At 31.2% G+C, this 13783-nt stretch overlaps 1 pseudogene; it reads right to left on the minus strand.

The window, feature by feature from the left end:
* The window catches only part of LOC105292453, a 13938-nt pseudogene extending 7656 nt beyond the window's left edge, over positions 1-6282 (minus strand).
* Between the last annotated feature and the right edge of the window lie 7501 nt (positions 6283-13783).

The raw sequence follows: 13783 nt of genomic DNA on the forward strand, positions 1-13783 counted from the left end.
ATATTTTTCCTGCTACTTAGGGCAATGTTTTTTATTTCATATATTAGCACTTATCTTACTATTATGTAATTATTTTTCATATATGTATATTTTTCCCCCTGCTACTTGAGGTATTCTACAGGGTCATATGCTGTATAGGGCAGAGGTCCCTGACTATTTAAACCACTGCATAATATAGCATAGAAAAGTGATTGGCAAGCAGACAAAGCTTAAAGTATTTGTAGAAATTAAATATAATGACATGTTTTAGATGACAGATAATATCTTATTTGTATTCGCTTTTATAATGAAAATCATAATATCTGGTATATATATGGCAGAACTTCCAAAAATGTTATTGATTATATAATTGTTGAATGATTTTACTTATAAAAAACTAAAACAAAATTCCAAGGAGAAATAAAAAAATTATAGTCAGACTTCAATTCTTTCTCTTAATAACTGATAGAAAAATATGAAGAATGAGAAAGATGACACAGTACAGTCTACAAACATTAAAAGTATATTAAAGAACTAGCATGAACATCTTTATTATAAAAATTTGACAATTTAAATTAAACGAACCAATTTTTTGAAAGACATACATTACCAAAGAGCACACAAAGAAAAATATATAATCAGAATAATGCTATTTCTATTAAGTACATTGAATTTGCAGTAAAATTTCCTTTCATATAAAAAAGTTCCAGGCCTAAATAGCTTTAATGGTGAATTGTACAAAACATTTAAAAATGATATAATACCAGTTCCAATAAAACTTACAGGAAATTGAAAAAGAGTAAATACCTCTTAACTCTTCTTATGAAGTCAGCATTATGGTAATACCAAAGGGATTATACCCTAATGATGAATACAATTTAAAAAAAAAAAAACTACAGACCAATATTTCTCATGATCAAAGATGTATTTTTTTTAAAATTAGTAAATTGAAACCTATAATATATAAGAGGTAATACATCATAACTAAATATAAGGTATGCAAGGTTATTTTAACATTCGAAAATCAATTGATGTAATTAATCATATTAACAGACTAAAATAATAGAATGTAATATGATAAGTCTTAAAAGACATAGAAAGAAACGATCCAAAATGCATTCCTGATGAAAATTCAACAAATTGAACTTCCTCAGCTGGATAAATGGTACATACAAAAAACATATAGGTAACATCATACTTAATAATGGTATACTCATGTACTTTACCTAAAGTCAATAGCAAGGTGAAGACTTCTACTCTTACTACTTCTTTTCAGTGTTATTTATAGTAAAGGTTATGTCCAGTTCAATAAATCAAGAAAAAGAAGTAAAAGCCATTCAAATTGGGGAAAAGGAATATTTTTTCATTTACTGACAGCATGAGCATCTATATAGAAAAATGAATGGGGTCTGCAAAAAAACAAAAAGGTACTAAATCTATTAAGTGAATTTAGCAAGGTGTTAGGATAAAAAAAATTATGTCCATATACTAGCAACGAACACTGAAAAACTAATGTGGGTGTGGTTGTGTATGTGTGTAGGCGTGTGTGAGGAGAGAGTGAGAGAGAATGTGAATTACTATTATATCAGAAATTTAAAAAAATATATCCACTTATAAACACTAAACAGATATTTAGATGTAAATGTGATAAATGAAACAATAAAGCCTATAATAGTAAACAGAAGAGAGATTATCTTCATGATTTTAGGGGTGACTTTTTTTTTAATGAATACAAAAGGCTATAACCATAAAGAAAAAAATGACATATTTACCAGCCTCAAAATTAATAACTTTAAAATGTATTATTAAGAAATTGAAAAAGGAAAAAACAGAGTGAATTAAGATATAAAGAAATTGAATTATATAATTAAAGGACTTGTATTCAGAGTATATGGAGAATTTCTACTTTAGTAATAAAAAGAAAGAAGCCCCCATAGGAACAAAAGCAAAAGACTTGAATTGATAACTCAGAAAAGAAGATATCTAAGCTATGTAAAGTTTCTCCACCTAATTAGTCGTTAGGGAAATACAATGTAAAACCTTAATGAGATGTCACCAGACATCTAGGATGGCTAAAATTAAATATTTTTAACCAAATTTTGGGTTGAGGAGCATGTGGAGTAACTTTGACACTTACATACTGCTGGTCAAAAGTGTAAATTGGTGTATATGATTTGAAAAGATGTTTGAAAATATATATTAAAGGTGAACAAATTTACACCCTAAGATCAAGCAATTCCATCCCAAGATATCTAACCAAGAAAAAATTTTGCATATATATGTGTATACAATGAAAGACTTGTATAAGAATGTGCATTACTGCACTATTTTAATTACTGACAACTAGCAACAACTCAACTGTCCACCAATAATAGTACCATGGATTATTAAGCTGTGAAATATTCACCTACACATCATGAAATGCCTTACATCAGTGGTTCTCAAACACTAGTATAAATCAAATTCTCCTGGAGGTTTAATTAAAACTCAGGTGGCTTGACCCTAACCCCATATTTTCTGGTTCAGTAGGTTCTGAATTGGGCCTGAGAATTTGCATCTTTAACGAGCTATTTTTGCTCATGGTACCACATTTTGTGATCCAGAAGGCTATATTAAATAAAACAGAAACAAAATAACAAACATGATAAGAATTGATCTCACAAACATTATGTTAAATGAAATAAGTTAACTTTATGATTATAGACCAAACGGGCAAACTAATTTATGGTGAAAACATTCAAGAGAGCGGTTATCTTTGGAAATAGGGATTCTTGCCTGAAAATAAGTGGGAGCAGAGCTTTTACACTGAATTCATGAAGAAGCAGTTCTGGGGTTATTTAGATATCTATTGTTTATAAGTAGACAGTGAGTAAAGTGATGGACAGGAAGACAGGCATTTTAGAGAACATAAAACCTGCGAGAATCTCAGGGATTGGGCATCGGTATAATTCCTTATCTACAACACTGGCTTCCATTGGTATTACTTTGATCCTTAGGATACAGGGACCACATTATTATTTTTGTGATGATTTATCAAGGTGTTGCAGTGTCTCTCCTTAATATCTGCATAATTAGTAAAAGAAATTATAACAAAAATAGAGATTTTTTTCTTTAAAATTTACTACCTTGCAGTTATTCTTCCAAAATGAAGAAGGGAGAAATTGAACAGGTAGGTGTGTTTTCACTAATCGAGAAGACTGCTTGTTTTTCAAATTTTCAATACCTAAAAGCACAAAAGTTAAACTACATTATAAATGTAGAATCATAAAGGTCAACTACCATATAATCTAAGACTTTGTAAACTTTAACCCCACTATATGGCTTGAAATGATCATATGGCTATATGACCTCATAAACTTCTAAAATCTACAATGAGATTTTAAAAATGATAAATTCTGATTAGTTAGGCTACTTTGTTGCCTATGAATAGTAGGGTTTATTATCTTTATAAGTGTCTGTAAAACCCTCAGATATTATACCTTATTGAGGCAGAAACAGCAGTAGGTCAATTGTCAAGGTATCCAAATTTTTCCTTCATCTATCTTCCTTTTTGTCTCATTTACAGTGTGATGAAATGGAACTAGAAGATTTCAAAATCCCTTTCCAACTTTTTTGTTTTGGGCATTTTAATATATTTAAATTTTTTTCAATTACCATTGACATACAATGTTATCTTAGTTTCAGGTGTACAACAAAGTGATTAGACACTTATATACCATCCAAAGTGATCACCCCGATAAGTCCAGTACTCTTTATGTCCCCATGAATATTATTATAGCTGACAATTTGTACTTTTTGATCTTTTTCCAGCTTTCTTATATTAAAATTCTGAGATCAAATAAGCTGTGAGTTTTATAGCTAATTTAAGAAATTTTAATAATGTAAGACCATATATTCCCCTAATTCGTTTCCTTGAGTCTGTGAACATATGCTAACTAGCGGTAGATATAATTCTAAATTGGCTCAAACCCTGAACTTTTGATAAATAATGATCACACAATGTTTAAATGTTTAAGACGTCTATCTGTCCTATTTAGAAAAAATATACTCATCTAAATTTCTTCTTATGTAGATATCATCTTTGGGTGGAAGAGGATTATGATACAGTTATTGGAATAACCAAATTTTTACTCATCTATTATAGGCACTTATGATTCAACTGTCCAAGCTCTGCTTGTATCTTTTTCCATCATGACACTTCCAGACTAAAAAAGACAGGGGAATTTACTCCTGTGGTGAAAAGGACATTAACAGAAAATACCATTTGAGAGTTCAGAAATTATAAGTTCCATAAATGGCACTCTGTTGTATATTGGATTCTGTTTACATTTCTCCACATCCCATTGTTATAGATCAAATTTAACACTTTGCTGACTCAGGTTCCTGAAAAAAACAAAGAAAGGAACTCAAAACTTTTCTGCCAAAAAGAGTGTTGAGAGGGTCACAAGAAGTTGTGTAACATCAAAAACAAAAATTCACTCTTCATTTTCATATCCTTTTTCTCTTCTCTCCTTTGATCTGAAGTGAGTCTCTCGTAGGCAGCATATATAAGGGTCTTGTGTTATTATTCATTCAGCTACCCTATCTTTTGATTGAAGCATTTAATTCTTTTTCATTTAAAGTAATTGTTGATAAATAAGTAATTATTGCCATTTTATTATTCATATTTTTGATACATATTTTTTTTTTCTTCTTCAAGTAGTCTTTCTAATACTTCTTACAATACTAGTTTGGTGTTGATGGTCTCTTTTAACTTTTTCTTCTCTGGGAAACTCTTTGTCCTCAATTCTAAATAATAATGTTCTGTTCTTTTATTTGGGACATGTTTCTTTGTTTTCCCATTTTGACTGCCTCCTTGTGTTTCTATGTATTAGGTAGGACTACTACATCTCCTGTTTTTTATATCTACGAAGTGCTGAATGGTGCATTTATTTACTTTCTAGTAGAAGCCCTTTGCTGTCATGCAATGTTTTTTAAAGTTGGTGCATTAGAATTCTCCATATTCAGGGATTTCTTCCCAGAACTTGTTACATATTCCTTTGATGTTATTTTAATATTTGTAATCTAAAAAAGATCAGTGATCTGTATACTTACTAAAAATGACTTTTCCTCACATCCTTTATGCAATCAGGCAGTAATATAAAAGAAAGTCAACTTTAGAGAGCTTAGTGATTAGAACAGTTGATTGATTATAGGCTCAAGTAAATTAATTGAACAAAAAAAGGAGAGATCCTCATCTCTCTGATATTTCTCTGTACATCTGTCACTGGATAAATTGGAAGACTCATTAAAAGATGTGGAGAAATAAAAGTTATCAATTCTTATAGAGTCATCTTAAATTCTCTTCTCTGAGACCATATACTGAAGTCAGCAGTTGTTTAACTTTATAATAATTTTTAAACATGTAATAAAATATTTAATAAAATATTAATGTTTTACAAAATATTTTTAAAATATTAAAATGAGCAAAATAATTAAACATTAAAATTATAGCAGGTATATATATATGCACACACATGTTCATATTCTAATGTAACCAAATCATTTCTATATCAGTTTTAATTTTTATTTGAATATAAAAAGGGAAACAAGACAATACCTTTAATTTTCCTTCAGATAGAGCCTCTATTCAATTGTGGCACTTTCAGAATAGCAAGTGAGTTTGTTCAATTTGAGAGAAAACTATTCCAGCAATTGCTACAGTGTTCCCTTGACTGGTGATCTGCAGCTCAGTGAGCTTACACATATGGATCAATAACTAATCAGCAAGTACAGTTGACCTTTGAATAATACAGAGGTTAGGGCTGCCAACCCTAACTTGTGACTCTCAAAAATCTTAACTATATATAACCCCCCAGTATTCATAGGAAATTGGTTCTAAGACCCCACGAATTCCAAAATTTGTGGATGTTCTTGTCACTTATGTAAAATGATGCAAAACAATGAATACAGTCAGTCCTCTATACTCCCAAATTCCCATCTGGGGATTAAAAGTACTATTTTTTTGTCTGAAGTTGGTTGAATCTGAGGATGCGAAATCTGATGATATAGATGGTTAACTGTATATTGAAAAAAAAGCGTAAATGAGAGGACCTGTGCAATTCAAACTTATGTTGTTCAAAAGACAACTGTACAAATAAATGAAAATATCTTACCAGATTTGGGGTAAGTGGTGACCAAAAGGTCATCTGGTTGGACTTCAAATGACTCCACCTGGGATCACTCCTCAGCAATGCTCCAGAAGAGAAGGACATCTTGAACATCCATTAACTCCCTTCTGAAGATATCCAGTTTGTCATCCATTTTTGAGATACTAGATTTTATACAAAGGAGAGCATGTTAAAATAAGTCTTTGTTTTAATATATATATTTATTTAATAAATTAATATATTTTCACTCTAGATCCAGCAGCATCAGATCATAGTACTGTGCATTATAAATCAGTGGAAGAAAAAGTATTATAAAAACAAATGAAGTCTTGCACAATTTATTTCACATGTGCTTTTTATATGTTAAATATCATCGCTATTTTACATCTGTGTACTGAATTGTGTACAGCATTTCCTCAGGCAAAGATTTCTGAGGTATGTAATAAAGTCACTGGAATTTAGAGTCAGGAGAAAGTGTCTTAAAATCACAGCGCTGCCAATTCATTGCAGTAGGAATCTGAACAAGCCCTATATGCGCAGTGAATCTTCATATCTGTAAAATCAGGAGTGCCTAACTTATTACCTCTCTCCCTTATATTACTGAGTGTATTGGTAAATTATTCTATCTAAGTTAACTACAACAGACCATAAGAATGAAAGTGTGTGTGTGGTAGGGATGGGGATCAAGAAGAAAAACTAAGTGACGAAAAAGATAGGGTAAAAGAAAAGAAGTTGAGGCAAGTGTAACATTGGAAATACATTGATCTGATGACGTTTTTAGCACTTATGATATCACATGTCATTTTATATTCTGTGCAGGCCTTTAATGAAGGTACTCTCATTCTCCTTTAGCTGTCATATATAAAATGGAGGAGCTGGAAATACATCCTACTATTGCAAAACATGTTGTTTCCCAATTTAACATGACCTGTGTTTTTTTGCTTTCTCTAAAATTCTAGAAAAATGAAGCCAACCTAACAAACTCAGGTCTAAAAGGCTTCCTGAGGCTCTCTAGCAGCTGCTGAATCTTTTTTCAAGAATTAAAATCAGGGGTCTCTGGAGTCGATAGATATAATTTAACCTGTAACTTTTCTGAAGGGTAATTTCGTATCTCTTTTTTATTTCTATTGTTTTCAAGTCCTTCCAATTCCGTTCCTACCCTACCTCATCCAAATACCTATTTCAAAATATTATGAATTTGCAGAATATAAAATCAATACATAAAAATCTGTTGTATATTTATACAAACAAACTATTTGAAAGAGAAATTAAGTAAAAATTCCCATTTGCAATTGCAACAAAAAGAATAAAAAACCTAGGAATAAATTTAGCCAAAGAGGTAAAAGACCTATACACTAAAAACCATAAGACATTAATGAAAGAAATTGAAGAAGACACATATAAATGGAATATATTCTGTGCTCACAGATTGGAAGAATTAGTATTGAGAAAATGTCTATACTACCAAAGTAATCTACAGATTCAATGCAATCCCTATCAAAATTCCAATGGAATTTTTCACAGAAATAAATAATCCTAAAATGTGTATGGAACCACAAAAAACCCTCAAATAGCCAAAGCAATATTGAGAAAGAAGAACAAAACTGTAGGCATCAACTTCCTGATTTCAAACTATATTACAAAGCTATAGTAATCAAAACAGCATATTGACATAAAATAGGCACATAGATCAATGGAATAGAATAGAGAGCCCAAAGTAAATCTGTACATATAAGGTTGATTAATTGATGATAAAGGAATCAAGAATATACACTGGGGAAAGGACAGTCTCTTCAATAAATGATATTGGGAAAACTGGACAATTATGTGCAAAAGAATGAATCTGGACCACTATCTTACACCAACACAAAAATTTACTCAAAATAGATTAAAGCCTTGAATGTAAGACCTGAAACCATAAAAATCCTAGAAGGAAACATATGATTGTTTCTTAATTTCTCTGACATCAATCTTGGCAATGATTTTCTGGATCTGATACCAAAAGCAAAGGCAACAAAAGTAAAAATAAACAAGTGGGACTTTATCAAACTAAAAAGCTTCTAGAAAGCAAAGGAAACCATCAACAAAATGAAAATACGACCTGCTGAATAGGACAAAATATTTTTAAATCAAAAATCTGATAAGGGGTTAATATCCAAAATATGTAAAGAACTCATACAACTCAATAGTAAAGCAAAAAACAAAACAAACAACAAAAAAACAAAGTGATTTAAAAATGGGCATTTTTCCAAAGAGAGTATAGAAATGGCTAACAAGTACATGACAAAATACTCAATATCACTAATCATCAGGGAAAAGCTAATCCAAACCACAATGAGATATTATCTCACATTTTTAGAACAGGTATTATCAACAAGGAATAATAAATATTGATGAGGATGTGGAGAAAAGAAAACCCTTGTGCACTGTTGGTGGGGGTATAAGTTGGTACAACCATTATGGAAAAAAAGTATGGAGTTTTCTCAAAAAGTTAAAAATATAACTATCAAATGATTCAGAAATTCTGCTTGTGATATTTATCTGAGGAAAATAAAAACACTAATTTGAAAAGATATATGCACTTCGTGTTTATTGCAGCATTATTTAAAATAGCCAACATATGGAGATAACGTAAGTGTCCATCAACAAATGAATGGATAAAAAAGATGTGGTATATATAAATAATGGAGTACTATTTAGCCATAAAAAATAATGCAATTTTGCCATTTGTGACAACATGGTTGGATCTTGAGGGCATTATGCTATGTGAAATAAATCAGAGAATGACAAATATCATATGATTTCACTTACATGTGGAATCTAAAAAACAAAACAAAACAAAGCAAAAATTTAGCTCGTAGATACTGAGAATGAATTGGTGATTGCCAGAGTTGGGATCGGTGAAGTATGCAAAATAGACGAAGAGTTTCAAAAGGTACAAACTTCCAGTTATTAAATAAATCAAGGGAATGTAATGTACAGCCTGGTGACTATAGTTAATAATACTGTATTGCATATTTAAAAGTTACTAAGAGTAAATTTTGACAGTTCTCATCACAAGAAATACAAATTTTATAACTATGTATGGTGGCAGATGTTAACTAGACTTATTGTGGTTATCATTTCACAATATACACAAATATCAGATCATTACGTTGTATACCTGAAACTAGTATATGTCAACTGTATATCAATAAAAAATTGTCTAATTCTTCAAATTAAATGAATTTACTTCTATTTATAAAATATTATGGTTTAAACTACTTAACAATTATTTTCTGATTAAAATCCAATTCATTTTACTTCACAAGAATGTCATAAAAGAGCTACAACTTTAACCTAAGTAACTCAGTCTCATAACACAGAAAGCCTATAAATTTATATGACAGCCCTCAGATATTTTTATGTTCCTCTATCCTCTTTATCTCCCCCATCCCAACTTAAGATTTTGGTAAGAAAATATAAAAACAGGAAAAATTAATTTTAATATTGTTAAATTTAATTCACAATCTGATTGTTTCCCTGTAGATTAATTTTTCAAAGTAGCTAAGGATTTTGCCACTACTTTATATTTCTTAAGTCATTACCATGTTCTTTTCTTTTTTTTATTTCTACTGTTCATGCCTCAGCTTTCTAAGTACCTTGCTTTATTTCTTCCTAGTTACTCTAGTTACTCACAGCTTCTTTCACAAGAAACATTTGGCGGGCTGATACTACAACTCAGGCTTCTTTATTCAGAATCAAGTTTTTAAATTTTTTCTTCTCTAGTACATTAAAAACCATCAAAATGAGAAACATTTTAGGGCATTATTGCTATATAGTATATAATCAGCACTTCTGAAACCAATATGTAAAAGCTCAGTGCAATGTTGACCATTCCTTCTCAATCCAGGCCCTGTCACAGCCCCATTAAAGCTGACCTCTTTTGCAATACAACCCATGAGTTACAGGCTTTTTGTACTTTGTAATATGACCACTTATATTAAATGCACCTATGCTGTAGGATTTCTAGAAGAAATTTTATAATCTTGGAAAAACGTTTCTAGAAATTCCTTCACTATATATTCAGTTCATTAATGTTTATCAGATTTTCTCTTTGCTATGAAGTAAGGGTGTATCCATAAATAGAGGGAAATTGACAGAGCAAAGCTGCTTAGAAATGTTTCCCCTGTAGAATGAGCAAGAGTTAATTTAGAAAAAAAGGAGAATTTCCCAGCCAGGAAATAGCATGTACAAACACCTTGTGATGGGAGAGAGAAAAAAGGCCTGTGGGCTTGGAGTGCAGAAAGTGAGGCGTAGTGAATACTTTGTCAAATTATGTGGTAAAAAATTAGAGATTTCAGGTTTATTTCTGGTTCGTTAAGTATGTCTGAGAGAAACTGGGTTTCTGACTAGTCTTCCAGAGTATGGGGTGTCCACTGCTCTGTACAGTTTCAACAGTTTCAACAGTAACTCTGTCTTAATATGAGAGGCTGGTGACATGTAACTGATCCTGAGATGTTCCTGAGTATCACAGGGGTAGGAGTATTTAATTAGATATTAGTTGTTTTTTTGTTTGTTTTTGTTTTACCAAATGTCTTGAGATTTATAAATAACATGAAGTTTCAATACCAGTAGGTAATAATAAATTGATTCTAGTGTTTCTTACACCTCAAAAGTAAATTAACGACAGCATTAGGCTATAATTTAATTGTGTTGATATGGCACTGTTTCCTAAATATTTGCTAAATTTCATGGATATCCACCAGAAAAATAGAAAGCTAAGAATTAAAAAATTCAGAGGTTGTTTTTTCCCCTTCTCTCTTTTTAAATAACAAATACCAACATATTTACTTAATAATGTTTTCTGGGAACCACTAGGTAGGAAAGGGTATTCTGGGCCCTGGTGATAGAGCAGGGGCTAGGGCAGAGAAAATGCTGTGCATTCACAACCCCTTTACCTCTTTCTAAGCACAAAGACTGTAGTTTTCACTTTTTCTTGCAGTTAAATTGTGAGCATGTGACTGAGTTCTGGCTGATTGGCTGTGAGTGTTGTTAACCCTTTCTTTCACCCTACAGGCCTTTCTCCACTGCAATGGAACCATTGGAGTTTATGTGTTCATATGCCTAGATACAAGATTGAGGAGATCTCTCCACCATTGATATGTTAGTGTTTGTATTTTTTTATTGCTGTATAGCTGATCATATTGTGGATAGTACAGGAAAATCTTGGAAAAAATGTCTATTCTTATAGAGCTTACAGTCAATAGGAAGTTAAATAAACAAAGAATAGGTATTATATTACATAAATATAAGTACCAGGGGGAAAAAATGTAGTGAAGTGTAAAGAATGAAGAGTTAAATGGTAAGGAAAAAATAGCTAGAATTCATACATGAAGGGCAGATAAATAAGTGTCCACACTGTAAATATAATAAGCCTTACAGGTACCTTTAGCGTTCTTATCTACTCTGTAAGTTTTCTTCAGTGATTTCCTCCAATTCAAAGCTTTGATCTACACATATAAATGTCAGTAGAACCATCCTGACAAAGACTTACATACTTTCTAAACATTTCCATGAATGTCTAGACTATTCTGCAAATTCAAAAAGTTTAATTCTGTGATCACCCTTTGACAACCGAATCTGCTCTTCCTACTGTTATCCAGGCTAACTTAACTATAAACCTCTTTAGAAAACACACTAGCAACAGCATAAAACCATTCCCTCTGAATTTTAATATATTTTCTGATAATTTAAATTAAATTAAATTATGAGAAATGAAAAGCAATTTTCTGAAATGAGATCTGCTCTTCTAAATAGTAAATACAACTTCTGTCTCAAATATCTCAAATAGATATGTTATTTTTTATTTAATATTTTAATTTTCAATCATACTTGACATACAACATTATATTTGCTTCAGGTATACAACATAGTGATTAGACGTTTATATAAATTATGAAGTGATCACCCGATAAATTTACTACCCATTTGACACTATATATCCAGTTATTATAATATTATTGACTATATTTCTTATGCTATACTTTACATTTCTATAACTATTTTGTAACTACCAATTTGTACTTCTTACTCACTCCCATTTTCACTCACTCCCAACCCCGCTCCCATCTGGTAACCATCAGTTTGTTTTCTGTACCTATGAGTTTGTTTCTGTTTTGTTTGTTTATTTTATTCTTTAGATTCCATAAGTAAATGAAATCACATGAAATTTGTCCTTCTCTGTCTGACTTACTCCACTCAGCACAATACCCTCTAGGTCCATCCATGTTTTGCAAATGACAAGATTTCATATTTTTATTATTTATTTGTTTATAATTATGACTGAGTAATAGTCCATTGTATATGTGTACCATCTCTTCTTCATCCATTCAACCATAGATGGACACACTGGTTGCCTCCATATCTTGACTATTGCAAATAATGCTGCATTGAACATATGGATACACATGTCTCTTCAAAGTAGATTTTGGATTTTTTCGAATAAATACCAAGAAGTGGGATTACTGGGTCCTTCTTTGTCTCTTGTTATAATCTTTGTTTTAAAGTCTATTTTGTCTGGTATAAGTATTGCTATCTCAGCTGTTTTTTTTCATTGCCATTTTCGACATATATTTTTCCATCTTTTTATTTTCAGTTTGTGTGTGTCTTTCCATCTGAAGTGAGTCTCTTGTAGGTGGTATATGTGTCTTATGTTCTTATCCATTCAGACAGCATATCTTTTCATTGGAGCATTTAATTCTTTTTCATTTAAAGTAATTGTTCATAGATATGTAGTTATTTCCATTTTATTATTCATATTTTTGATATATATATTTTTTCTTCTTAAGTCCCTTCAACATTTCCTGTAATACTGGCTTAGTGGTGATAAACTCCTTTAGATTTTCTCGTCTGGAAAGCCCTTTTTTCTGTCCTTCGATTCTGTTGTAACTTAGCTGGGTAGAGTAATCTTGATTGTTGGTCCTTGCTTTTTATCACTTTGAATATTTTGTGCCAATGTCTTCTGGCCTACAAAGTTTCTGTTGAGAAATCAACTGACAGTATTATGGGAGCTCCCTTGGAGTTAACTAATTGCTTTCCTCTTATTGCTCTTAAGATTCTGTTTGTCTTTAAGCTTTGGCATTTTAATTATGATATGTCTTGGCATTGGCCTCTTTAGATTCATCTTGTTTGAGACTCTCTGAGTTTCCTGATTGTATGTCTATTTCATTCACCAGGTTAAGAATGTTTTTCATCATTATCTCTTCAAATAGGTTGTCAATTTCTTGCTCTCTCTCTTCTTCTGGTACTCTTATGATATGAATGTTGTTACTCTTGTTATTGTTCCAAAGGCCCCTTACACTATCCTCATTTTTTTTGGATTCTTTTTTCTTGTTCCTGTCCTAATTGGGTGTTTTCTGCTACCTTATATTCTGAATCACTGATTAAATCCTCTGTTTTATTTAATCTGTTGATTACTCCTAAGGTGTTATTTATTTCAGTTACTGTATTCTTTATTTTTGACTGGTTCTTGTTAATGTTTTCTATCTCTATCTTTATGCTTTCTATCTTTTTGTTAAAATTCTCACTGAGATCATCTGCTAGTCCCCTAAGTTCATTGAAGATCCTTATAACCAGTGTTTTGAACTCTGCGTCCGTTAGATTGCTTGTCTCCA

Source organism: Pteropus vampyrus, unplaced genomic scaffold, assembly GCF_000151845.1.
Source record: "Pteropus vampyrus isolate Shadow unplaced genomic scaffold, Pvam_2.0 Scaffold57, whole genome shotgun sequence".
Classification (NCBI taxonomy): domain Eukaryota; kingdom Metazoa; phylum Chordata; class Mammalia; order Chiroptera; family Pteropodidae; genus Pteropus; species Pteropus vampyrus.